We start from the raw sequence: 14,057 nt of genomic DNA on the forward strand, positions 1-14,057 counted from the left end.
CTAATCTTTTGCAGGCAATTACAGCCTGAAGTCTGAAACGCATAGACATCACCAGACGCTGGGTTTCATCCCTGGTGATGCTCTGCCAGGCCTCTACTGCAAATGTCTTCAGTTCCTGCTTGTTCTTGGGGCATTTTCCCTTCAGTTTTGTCTTCATCAAGTGAAATGTATGCTCAATCGGATTCAGGTCAGGGGATTGACTTGGCCATTGCATAACATTCCACTTTTTAGCCTTAAAAAAACCTCTTTGGTTGCTTTTGCAGTATGCTTCGGGTCATTGCCCATCTGCACTGTGAAGCGCCGTCCAATGAGTTCTGAAGAATTTGACTGAATATGAGCATATAATATTGCCTGAAACACTTCAGAATTCATTCTGCTGCTTTTGTCAGCAGTCACATCATCAATAAATACAAGGGAACTGGTTCCATTGACAGTGATAAAAGCCCACGCCATGACACTACCACCACCACGCTTCACTGATGAGGTGGTATGTTTTGGATCATACTCTTCTCTTCCCATCACTCTGGTACAAGTTGATCTTTGTCTCATCTGTCCATAAGATGTTGTTCCAGAACTGTAATGGCATTTTTAGATGTTGTTTGGCAAACTCTAATCTGGTCTTCCTGTTTTTGAGGCTCACCAATGGTTTACATCTTGTGGTGAACCCTCTATATTCACTCTTGTGAAGTCTTCTCTTGATGGTGACTTTGACACATATACACCTACCTCCTGGAGAGTGTTCTTGATTTGGCCAACTGTTGTGAAGGGGTTTTTCTTCACCAGGGAAATAATTCTTCTGTCATCCACCACGGTTGTTTTCTGTGGTCTTCGAGGTCTTTTGGTGTTGCTGAACTCTCCGGTGCGTTCTTTTTTTAAGAATGTTCCAAACAGTTGATTTGGACACACCTAATGTTTTTGCTATCTCTCTGATGGGTGTGTTTTGATTTTTCAGCCTAATGATGGCTTGCTTCACTGATAGTGACAGCTCTTTGGATCTCATATTGAGAGTCGACAGCAACTGATTCCAAATGCAAATGTCACACCTAGAATCAACTCCGGACCTTTTACCTGCTTAATTGATAATGAAATAACGAGGGAATAGCCCACACCTGTCCATGAAATAGCTTATGAGTTGATAGTCCCATTACTTTTGGCCCCTTAAAAGTGGGAGGCACATATAGAAACCGTTGTAATTCCTACACCGGTCACCTGATTTGGATGTAATTACCCTCAAATTAAATCTGAAAGTCTGCAGTTAAAGCACATCTTGTTTGTTTCATTTCAAAACCATTGTGGTGGTGAATAGAGGCCAACATATGAAAATTCTGTCAATGTCCCAATATTTATGCACCTGACTGCATAAAAAAAATAAAAATGTATATATGTGTATATATATATATATATACACACATATACACACACATATATATACATACATATACACACGTATACATATACACACATGCACATTCTACTATACAAATACTGCGTGCGGCCGCAAAACCTGCTTACAAATAAATTCCCTTATTCTATATACATGAGCACCCCTTCATTATGTTTAGCCACTGTACAGGTATTTTTGACATTACAGAAATGAAACCAACATAACAGCTTATTTGTCTCCATCAGATCCCATCCGTACGACATAAACCACACATTAGTATCATAAGCTGTATGGTAATAGGTGCTCCAGGTATGTTATACCGCAGATCTGCATATAATCTGCACAGGAGGATACAGATTACGGCTATATTACCATAAAACAAGCAGATTCTGCTGGCTGGGCAAAAGATGAAGGTTACCTCAAGAACACAATTATGGGCTTAGCACGGCCTGCAGTCTAACAAGGGAAATACCATTCTCATTTTAATGTGTGGAAGTGGCAGCTTCTTTCCAGGTAACTTTATTCAGGTCCTCCACATTGAGTACTCCGTGATGGCGTTGCCATATTATACATGAATAGGCACAATATATAAACAATGGGTGTCACACAATGATTTGGAAACAGTCATCATGCTCTTTGTTGAGACACATAAAATAAAAAAATCCATAAAATGGTGACCTAAAATGTTTAGTTCAATATTTAAACTGTATAAAGTATCTACAGCCATAGCGAAAAGTTTTGAGAATGACAAGTATTGCTTTTCACAAAGTCTGCTGCTTCAGTTTTTATGACGGCAATTTGCATATACTCCAAAATGTCATGAAGAGTGATCAGATGAATTGCAATTCATTGCAAAGTCCCTCTTTGCCATGACAATGACCTCAATCCCAAAACAACATTTCCACTGCATTTCAGCCCTGCCACAAAAGGACCAGCTGACATCAGGTCAGTGATTCTCTCATTAACACAGGTGAAAGTGTTGACGATGACAAGGCTGGAGATCACTCTGTCATGCTGATTGAGTTAGAACAATAGACTGGAAGCTTTAAAAGGAGGGTGGAGCTTGAAATCATTGTTCTTCCTCTGTTAACCATGGGTACCTGCAAGGAAACAAGTGCAGTCATCATTTCTTTGCACAAAATGGGCTTCACAGGGAAGGATATTGCTGCTAATAAGATTGCACCTAAATCAACTATTTATCGGATCATCAAGAACTTCAAGGGGAGAGGTTCAATAGCTGTAAAGAAGGCTTCAGGGCGCAAAAGAATGTCCAGCAAGCATCAGGACCATCTCCTAAAGTTGATTCAGCTGCAGGATCGGGGCACCACCAGTGCAGAGCTTGCTCAGGAATGGCAGCAGGCAGGTGTGAGTGCATCTTCACGCACAGTGAGGCGAAGACTTTTAGAGGATGGCCTGGCGTCAAGAAGGGCAACAAAGAAGCCACTTCTCTCCAGGAAGAACATCAGAGACGGACTGATATTGTGCAAAAGGTACAGGGATTGGACTGCTGAGGACTGGGTTAAAGTTATTTTCTCTGATGAATCCCCTTTCATATTGTTTGGGGCATCTGGAAAAACGCTTGTCCGGAGAAGGAAATGGTGAGCGCTACCATCAGTCCTCTGTATGCCAACAGTAAAACATCCCGAGACCATTCATGTGTGGGGTTGCTTCTCAGCCAAGGGAGTAGTCTAACTCACAATTTTGACTAAGAACACATCCATGAATAAAGAATGGTACCAAAACATCTTCCAAGAGTGACATATCCCAAGCATCCAAGAACAGTTTGGTGATTAACAATGCCTTTCCAGCATGATGAAGCACCTTGTCATAAGGCAAAAGTGATAACTAAGTGGCTCGGGGAACAAAACATCAAAATTTTGGGTCCATGGCCAGGAAACTCCCCAGCCCTTAATCCCATTGAGAACTTGTTGTCAATCCTCAAGAGGTGGGTGGACAAAAAAAACCCAACAAACTCTGACAAACTCCAAACATTGATTAGGTAAGAATGGGCGGCCATCAGTCAGTATGTGGCCCAGAAGTTGATTGACAGCATGCCAGGGCGAATTGCAGAGGTCTTGAAAAAGAAGGGTCACACTGCAAATATTGTCTCTTTGCATAAACTTTATGTAATTCTCAATAAAAGCCTTTGACACCTATGAAATGCTTGTAATGTTACTTCAGTATACCATAGTAACATCTGATATAAAAGGTCTAAAAACACTGAAGCAGCAAACTTTGTGAAAACCAATACTTGTGTCATTCTCAAAACTTTTGGCCATGGCTGTACAAAGGCAGACACATTTCCAGCAGGACTAAGCCAAAGGGAAACTGACATCTTTTTCCCATACAAACATTTTGCCAAGACGTCTATTAGACAATCTGGCTTTTCCCAGACTTGAGTGTTTCCAGTGAAGCAGAGCATGCGGTGCGGCAGTGGCTATGCGACCCCTGCTCTCACGTCTTCAGCAGGAGCTCATGGCATTAACGGCCTTTCTTTAGCCAAGCGATCCAAGACCACCTTCTCAGTGACCCTTGAACATGAAAGAACAGGTCATAAGACAGCACATAAAAATATTAAGATTTTGGAAGATTATCATCATCTTTTTTTATTTTCAAGGCACCGCAGAGGAAAAATAGAAAAACTGACATAACAATGATCTAATGAATATAAGCTGACATAGTTGTGATACAGTACAGTGTAAAAAACGATGACCTAAGTATAATGCAAGATGAACGCGAGCGTAGGTTATTATAGGTATAGATATAATAAACAAGGCAGAGGCTACCCAGTAGGACAACGTATGGCTTTCAGGAACAAATAGCAATGTGAAATAAGAAATAATTTCGGGCGGACAACTGCTACAGTACTTTGTGCTTTTCGGACTATAACTATGCAAAACTTTAAGCCCTGAAACACATGGAGATGCTAGAGTTACCTAATCTTGAATGATATCAATACTGACAGCAGTTACTGAGTCACAAGCTGGGTTTCTATAGAGCAGGGATGGGACAAGCAGAGGAAGTCTGGTCTGCAATGCGTGCTTCATGTAATGGATAGACACTTCTACCACTCACCAGGGAGAGGGCATTTATAAAAGTCCACCATCACTAATTATTCTGGAAAGTGCTGGACATGCGGTGCTCTTGCCTAGTTTACATCTATTCGGTCCTGCAAAGCTAATGTTCCAAATTTTCTTTGGTACACAGTTTTCATTACAAATAGATAACTGTGGGGGTGGGTGCTAGGTCACGCAATCACTGGGCCTGATGCAGATATAGAGCGTAACTGCGCCTGCCTATATATGCCAACAAGTAGAGCTGCATGTATTTTGCAGTGTATCCAGCCCCTATCTGCATGCTTGGTTTACTACTCGTTTACGATACTCCTGGAAAACATGCACAGCCCGTATTTATACTGACGAGCCCGCACTGAGCTCTGCCTACATGACAATGCCCCATTACAGTATAGTTCCGCCTCCAAAAGCAATCGGACAACACATGAAACTGCATTGCCCATGCAGAGCTCCAAACACGCAAGATACGCTCTGCAAACAGGCGCACTTTCTACTCTTTATCCAGCCTGACCTTACTGCACGAGAATAAGCCTTGTAGGGCGGCCGGAAGAGAAGTTAATTATGGGTAAGGGCTCATACTTGCAAACCTGCCAACTACATATTAAACAAACATCTGAACAGACAACATATAAGTAATCACAAGTTATATTTACTGTGTGTTGAAATCCTCTACTTGTATGTATACTTAGCTTTCAACATGTCTGCGTTCATTTAGTGTTGGACAGCGGTATAAATGATTGTGTGAGCAACCAGTATACTGCTAAGAGCATACTCAATGCGCTCAATGACATGAAAGTACACAAGCATAAAACATTAAAAAAAAAGACAGACTCTGCTGAGAGAGGGGGCTGTGGTGCGGGACACACAGGAGATCTTGACTCCAATGAGGGAAAGGACAGACGGGGAAGCGGCGCGCTCTCGGAGGAGGTGGGCAAACACAGGCACGTGTCACCCACAGCCTGGGTGCTGCTGCTTCCCGGCCACTATACGTCCTTGCTTAATGACCGATTAGTTTAATGACCGAGTTGTAGGAACGGAACGCGGCCGTAAAGTGAGGAAAGTCTGTATTGCGACTAGGACTATTTGGCAATTTATACAGCAAAATGGCAGTTCTGGGGACCACGGTTCCGAGGTACACAATGGCAGATATGGAGACCACGGATCCGAGGTACACAATGGCAGTTCTGGGGACCACGGATCCGAGGTACACAATGGCAGTTCTGGGGCCCACGGATCCGAGGTACACAATGGCAGTTCTGGGGCCCAAAGATCTGAGGTACACGTCCTCAGTATACATGGAGATATAGAACCAAGCCACTTTTGTAGCTCATCTGCCCAAAACTGGAGTGATCGTAAAGATCAGGAATATGACAATTGTTTTGGTCACCCTCCCTGTAATGCATCACAAAATGCTTGTTCTTTGTTTTTATGTTGGAGTCTCAATGTTCTACAGGAAACGACATGTAACTGACTTTGTACTTGTATTTGGGAAAAAAAAAAAAAAAAAATCATATGGTTAGTAATGGCGTTACCTTATTACAAAATGTGCAATAGCACCCACTTGTTATTGACGGCAAGGCTTACCATGGTCAAAATAAATTCTGTAGGCACACGCTCCAATGAGCTAAGCTTATGTCAAAGTCCAAACAGCCCCCCATCCCCCACAAACCTTGAATGTGTAATATAGATGTCCCTCCTTAAAGACACAGACTGTCAATGTTGATACACCTCATGAACAATCTTTGTCTTTCATAACCGAAGTCAATAAACACTGCACTGAACAAGAAAACCTCCTACATGAGCTATCCTGCCTAAGGAGTAACAAGAGAACTCCTATATCTGAGCCATGTATTAACATATACTATCCGGTGATACGGGGCAGAAATACAGGAGACAATAGAAGGCACCAGCCCTGAAGGGGGCACCATGATGACCTCCAATGCTCCAGGTTCTGCTTTATGTGTCGAAAGAACAGGAAAAGGCAAGAAACACAAACCAATGTGCATAACAGATGCCGGGCAAAGGATGGAGTGCATTACCCCAACCTCCTTTGTTGGTTCTTCCCACTCACACACTCGCGGGACCTACTTCCTCTGCTGTGGGAGCAGCATATAGCAAGAAAGGAAGTCCCCGATCAGCAACAGGTAGTGTTTGGAGTTTGTGTGCTGGGGTGTAGGTAACTAATCAGGGGAGGAGTGAGTGTGTGTGTGTGTGTGTGTGTGTGTGTGTGCTGCTACTTATGTGTTGGCAATGAATGCAGGAGAGGAGAGAGTGTGTCTGGATGCTGCAAAGGTGTTAGTAGTGAACGCAGATTGAGAGAAAGTCTGGATGCTGATGGGGTGTTGGCAGTGAATGCAAGGGGAGAGTGTGTCTGGGTGTTACTGGGATTTTAAGAGTGAATTGCAGAGGGACAGTGGGCGGAATTCAATTGTTTACGCGGTCCGGATCTCCCGTCTAAAGTGACAGGAGATGGCGGGACTCTATTCAATTGCTGCCATTTTTTGCGCTAATCGTGCCCAAAGTGGTCGGGTTTAGCCGCGTAAGGTAGCTACCACCGACCAAAGCGTTGGGCGCGACCGCGAAAAGTGATGTTTGTGTGGTCACTTTTCGCACCTTTCAGCTCTCACACCCTGGGGCTGCGAGCTGAAATGGAGCGTTGACAGCTGATCGAGCTCGACAGGAGCAACAATTGAATAGCTCAGTCGGGCACGATGGGGGCTGGAAACAATTGAATTCCACCCAGTGTGCTGGGGGTGTTGGCAGTGAATGCAGGGAAGAGAGTGTATGGGTGCTGCTGGAGTGCTGGCAATGAATGCAAAGGGGGATGGTGTGTGTTTGTGTGCTGTTGGGGTGTTGGTAGTGAATGTGTTTTAGTGAGTGTGTGCGCGCTCCTGGGACTGGGGTGTTGGTAGTAAATGCGAACGGAGGGGGGCAGCACCGACAACTATTTCACCTCCGCAATTCTGGTGTGAACTAATGATGACAAGCAATAGGACATTTTGGGTGTGTTTCCACGTGCTTGGAGCCCCAACTGTACATTACAATGCCGGCATTATAAACTTTTTTGTTATTTCATGTCACAGGTGGAATTAAATTTCATCCACAGATGACAATGGAACAGATAGGGCAGGGGTGCATTAGATGGATTTAAGGGGTACTAAACCAATTCAATTAAAGTCAAAATAAGACATGATATATAAAATGTATTACGTCAACAAATAGCTAATTGCCAAATATATACATAGCAATTTTAAGAGCAAGTTTTTGGATAAACGGATACACACTATAAGTTACTATGTAACTAAATAATACATCATAGCATCTGTTATATAAAGGGAGACGTTGAAGTACGGCACAGCCAATTGAATTATCAATGAATCCAAACATGGTGAGACTAAACTATTGCCATACTATGCTAGTCTATATATACACTGTCATTCCATTTGTTCCTGTGTAATGTATGACTGAGCAATGAAAGCTACTTTGCGTTCTGCAATTTAATGTAATGGATAATAAAATAAAAGTCACTGCTGTATGCCAAATCTGGACCCATTTTGAGGTGAAGATGGAAGAAGAGCACTCACAGGACTGAAGTAAGGTTAAAATCGTAACATTTATCTATGAATCAAGGTTAAAGTCTGGTTAGGACACTAAAGTGCCCATTTATGAATGATCGCATTTGCAATATGATCTGGGCACGACATTACCGCCCATGATCACATTGTAAAATGCAATCATAGCGCCGGGAGTCATCACCCGGCACCCTCAGGGAAAGGGGCTCCGAAAGGAGCCTGTCCCTGCAAAGTGCCAGGAGTACTGTCGGGGCGACTGCACAAGCGTGGCTGCAATTGCTGGGGGAGGGTTCCTATGTCAGCATCACATCCCCTATAGAAACCTACGGGGGAAGGGGCCGCAAGTGGGAACGGAGGGATCGCAGCAGGTATAGGAGATATCTGCTGCGGTTGCTCCGTCATACATCTGGGGGAAACTTAATATTTGCTGTTAACCCCTGAAAACGGGTGTTTTCGGGGGATTAAGCCACAAATACACAATGATAAATGGGCGTCTAAGATTCATGTGTGACTGCTGTTAAACACCTTCACATTACATATTTTATTCTAGTAACAATTGTAATTTCATATGACTATTAGAAGTGAAATATTGTTTTAAAAGTACCGTATATACTCGAGTATAAGCCGACCCGAATATAAGCCGAGGTACCTACTTTTACCCCCAAAAATTGGGAAAACTTATTGACTCGAGTATAAGCCTAGTGTGGGAAATGGCAGCAGCTGGTAGTGCCCCCAGTAGTAATTCCCCCTGGTTGTGCCCCCAGTAGTAATCCCTCCTGGTAGTGCCCCCAGTGGTAATCCCCCCTTTCAGTGCCTCCAGTAGTAATCCCCCCCTGGTAGTGCCTCCTGTAGTAATCCTCCCCTGGTAGTTCCCCCAGTGGTAATCCCCCCTTTTAGTGCCCCCTGTAGTAATCCCCCCCTGGTAGTTCCCCCAGTGGTAATCCCCCCTTTTAGTGCCCCCTGTAGTAATCGCCCCCTGATAATGCCCCCTGTAGTAATCGCCCCCTGGTAGTGCCCCCCCCCCAGTAGAGAGAGACGTGATAAGAGTTAAAAAAAAAATAAACACTTACCTGAAACTCCCGCTCCTGGTCCCGCCGCTGTCCGCTCCTCCGGCCGCTTTGCATGGGAGAGACGTCGTCATGACGACGTGTCTCCCATCACCCACTGCGGGAGCCGGAAGATGGCTCCCGCAGTGGGAGCCATAGCAGCAGCCGCTGAGAGTCTGACAGACTCTCAGCGGCTGCTGATTACAGCAAACACACAGCTGCCGGCTCCGGCGGCTGTGTGTTTGGCAGTGTGTAGCGCTGACCGAACTCCATCGGGTCAGCGCCACACTTCACTCGAGTATAAGCCGAGGGGGTACTTTTTCAGCACATTTTTTGTGCTGAAAAACTCAGCTTATACTCGAGTATATACGGTAAATCAAATTATTATTATCCTTTATTTATATGGTGCCACAAGGGTTCCGCAGTGCTTTCCAAAGTACATAAGCAAAGGATCACACAAGAGAACAGTTAACAGTACCAAACCATGCAGGACAAGAACATGGTTTATAAACTTTGCTGCATTAGCGATCATAACACTTAAATAAGCAGCAGGGCGTCAGCAACAAAGTGTTGGAGCCTTTGTAAGGAGTGAATAGTAAATGAGTATAAGTAAGGGTAGGAGAAGCACATGAGGGAAAAAGGCTCTGCTCGTGGGAGCTTACATTCAAATATTGGACAATGTATGTTAATATGTGATATTTAATGGGTGGCACTGACAAGCTGGAATACTTAATGTCCGACACTTCAGCGGTTAACAGGGTTAAGTCCCGGCACTGGTTTTGCATTCAGTATCAAAACCTGCAGTGAATCGCCATCTTACAAAAGCTGCCTTTACTGTAGTATTAATTAGCCAAACATATTTAGCTTGCATGCACACCAGAGGAGTAGCCTGTGTGTCTAAAGGGGCCTATCCTTTAGACGACCTGAAAAACTGAACGACTAGCGTTCAGTCCTTCAGGTCGCCTAGGTGCGGTGTGCGCACTGAACGTCATTCAGCGCAAGAGACCGACCTCCTATCTGAGAACATGCCGAACCTGACAATTGTCGTCAGGTTGAAAGGCATGTTCCACAGATAGTCGTGGTCGGCAAGGACCCAGCGTGCACACGCATCGTTGGTCCTTGCCGGCTATCCATTAGACGACTTTCTGAACGTTCTGACCAAAACCAGGAGGTTTTGGTCGGAACGTTCAGAAAGTCGTCTAATGGGTAGGCCCCTTTAAGCTCTCCATAAACCACACCAACTTTCCTCCAAACATCCAAACTTATCTTTCCAACTAAAACTCTACCCCACACAACCAACTTTTTCATCAGACCAGACAACCAGCCAATTTTTTCTTCATACCTGCGAACTTCTCACCAACTTGTGATGTCACGGAAGTAGACGGACAGTGTCTGCCTAGTTCTGCATGTTTTGAACAACATGGAGGAGGCTCTGCACATCCACTATATAGGTACGGGGTTGGGTAAGGTTAGCAGGTTGGTGAGGTTAGGTTGCAAAAGACAGAGGTCAGGAGAAAGTGGGTGAGGTCAGGGTGCAGTGCCGCTAGTACAGGTGGGGGGGTGGAGTCTGGGGTGCAGTAGAGTTACAGGATCGTTAAGGCATTATACAGTTAGGTACAGTGCAGGGTATTATAATAAACTGATTAGGGCAGTTTAGTTTTAGTTCACTATAAGAATGGTTGGGGCAGCACAGTGCCGCTTGTACTAGAGGGAGGAGGGGTGCAGGCTTCAACCACCGATGGTCATACCGTCTCATGACATACTGGGCTGTCGGCCAATCAGAACAAGGAGCAGGGCTTCACATGCGAGTCGGGGGGGGGCGGGGGGATGGAACTGTTTTGTAAAAATTGATGGTCATCCCTAGTCTGCAGGCAGGGGAGACTGAACTGCTAAGTGCTGCTGTTCTGGTGTGAACCCGCATAGGTTGCAGTCTGACACGCCCGCTCACCTACTGTAGCTTCCACAGCAGACCCGGCAGGGACACTCCCACAAACTCAGAGCCAGTACGGGACAGACCAGCTGAGTGCGCTGTTACTATTAGAGAAAGGCGTCCCGCACCCCATCACTGACCAGAGGGGTGTGCTACCCCAATGGATAGTTTGCAATACTGACACTAACCCTTATACGTACTGTCGGGATGCCAGCGGTCAACATGCCGTTGCCAGGATTCTAACCAGTCAAGGTTCCGGTGCTGGCATTCTTACTGTTGGGATGCCAGCTACATCCCGCTGGGGTAACCTGCTGTATATTGTCTTTGCAAAGACTTGCGTACCTGCTGTATAACGTGTTGGGTACAGGCTGTGTATAATATGCCATAATTTGTACCGTTTCCATATCATTGTTTTAGCCTCATAGGCTGGTCATTGTTGGGCACAAGGTTACTATTTGTCAATGTACATAACTCAACCCCTAATAATTTGTGTGTGGATAATTATTTTTAATTACTAAAAAAAAAACTGACTCATGGCCCTCACTACAAACACCTGAATACATTGGTACATCCACCCATTTACCCATGAGTTATGGTATCACTTCACTGTTCATTAGGGAAATGAGTCAGCATTATAAAAGCATGACATCCCTCCATCCATTAAATATATTACAAACATTATTGTGGGTATACAACTACGGGCGATGTCTGCGACGTGTATGGTACACCATCTAAGTGGTCTCTAGCCTCCCAAACCTCGCACCATCCTCGTTGGGACCCAACATCTAGTATAGACTGGAAAAATGGGAGGATATCACTGCAGGGTGTGCTAGGGATAAAACAACAAGAGCTGGGAAGTGACCATTGGAACAACAGCACTTTAAACCACCAAGAAAGCCAATGTTATAAAACGGTATTTTACAGGAATGTGTGCAGCCTAACATCACGGCTACGCATCGCAGACACAAGACTAGGGGGTCCTTCCTGCAACATGTATAAGGGCTCTCACACTGAACCTTGTGCCTTTATGTGGGTACAGACTGTTTGCCAACCTATCCTTGTAATATACAGTATTATATTTAGTAAAAATGTACACACTCCCTGTTATATGTAATAAGGGGCTTCACTGAACTTGTGAAAGTTGTGCATTAGGGGGAAGATGTCTTTCCTTTGACTGGCAAACTTCCGTTCAGTAAAGTCGCTGGAGAGCACAGTACTGACTTCACCACTAAATAGCTGATACCAGACATAACCGCTGGTGACTACGAATACCTGTGATATGTTACACTTTCTGGCAATTTAGTGGCCCTGGCATGCAATTTAGTAAACAATAGAAATATGACAACAGAAATCAGAGTTCACATGGACTGTGAAGCTCTGTTCCTTTGTTCAGCTTCCAGAGCTGATCACAAAGAGACCTCTTGAAATCCTTTGTCTCCACGCCTATAAAGTGCAGACTAGGCCTCAGTAAGTATGGTAACAATTAAACGCGCTGACCGGGTCCTGCATTCAGACATCTAGACCACCTTTCCGTACCATTTCTGCGTGCCATGATCCAGCCTTTTAAAATGAAGCAATATAAAGCAAATTATGACACAGCACTGTGAAATGTCAAGAAAAAAAACAATGTATTATTCACAAAGAGAAACCATCAATGTAAAATCAGTTACTGAACTCAACTACTTTGTTTTAAGTAAAATCAGGGGTCAATAAGTGGGCGGCTGCATTATAGGAAAGTTATGTCTGCAATTGAAAAAGAAAGAGGGCGAGATGCAGACAGTGAGATCACCATCTTGTACATAACAAAGGAAACTACACACAGAGCTACTGCTAGGCCGCAGCCCTGCACCCAAACACATGAGACATGCTGACCTCGCTGTCCTCTCCCGAGTGACTAATGTGTTAGCAGATCACAGAAAATACACATTACCTCTAATCAACCTATCCAGAGCTAGGGAATTGCAGAACTTCTGATTAATGCCCTGGGGGGAAAAAATGACATCACTGAAGAAGGATGCAGTCAAAAGAGAAAAAAAAAAGTTTAACTGCTCCAATGCCTAAAATGTAGCAACTTATTTAAATTGATCATCAGACAAGAGTTAATGAGTAACCGGACATCTTGCACTAAGATGAACAGGTGGAATAGCAACGATGTATAAAATAAAAGTGATCTAATGCCCTGCGCTTTACACGCATTATAAAAAATAAATATATATATTTTCCTGAGGCCCATTACTGAATGACAAGGAGCTGATGAGAGGCATGAGGCAGTGTATGCGCATTAATCACAGCACAGTATGCAGCCGTTTGCCGGAGACGCAGGAGGGTACGAAAGTCATGTAACGTATAGGATATTTACTGCTGAATTTGCAGACCTGCCAGATTTTACAGTCAAAAATACAGTCACATATAGCATTAGAATAAAACACTATTAAGTAACAGGGTAGAAATAAAATAATGCAAATCAGCCGCTACAGGGGCCTATCTATTAGCAGATGTATTTCTGAGCGATGAAAGACAAAAGATATCCTTTGAAAATTCCGGTGGCTGTGCTGAACGATATCGGTCATGTACATGACAGATTTTGGCAAACGGCGAGCGATATCGCAGGCATCATTCAGGGAGTGGATTTTTTTTCTCTGCAGCGCTCTGTAGCTGTTGCTAATATCTTTTGTCATTCACCGCATACAAACTGCACGATATTGCTAATATCGTACAGCTACATGCGATAATTGACCAACATGTTGGAGAGATGATAGATGCGATTTACCAGCCGCGGGAGTGCGCATCTGTCATCGTTCAGGGCCTATCCATTAGCAGATATAATGTACGATTGAACGATATATCGTTCAATCACTCATTTAATCTGCTAATGGATAGGCCCCTTAACTAGCATTTGGGTGCCAATACATGCTGCTAGACAATTAGCTGGTTACACACCAAAGGGCCACAAACGGCCTCCACATCTGATCTAAATGGTGCCAACTGCTACTGACAGCATATGTGGTCAACGGACATACGTGGCTAAACTGGAACATCGATCAATGTATA

This window comes from Taudactylus pleione, unplaced genomic scaffold (genome assembly GCF_031769625.1).
Source record: "Taudactylus pleione unplaced genomic scaffold, aTauple2 ptg000230l, whole genome shotgun sequence".
Taxonomy (NCBI): Eukaryota; Metazoa; Chordata; class Amphibia; order Anura; family Myobatrachidae; genus Taudactylus; species Taudactylus pleione.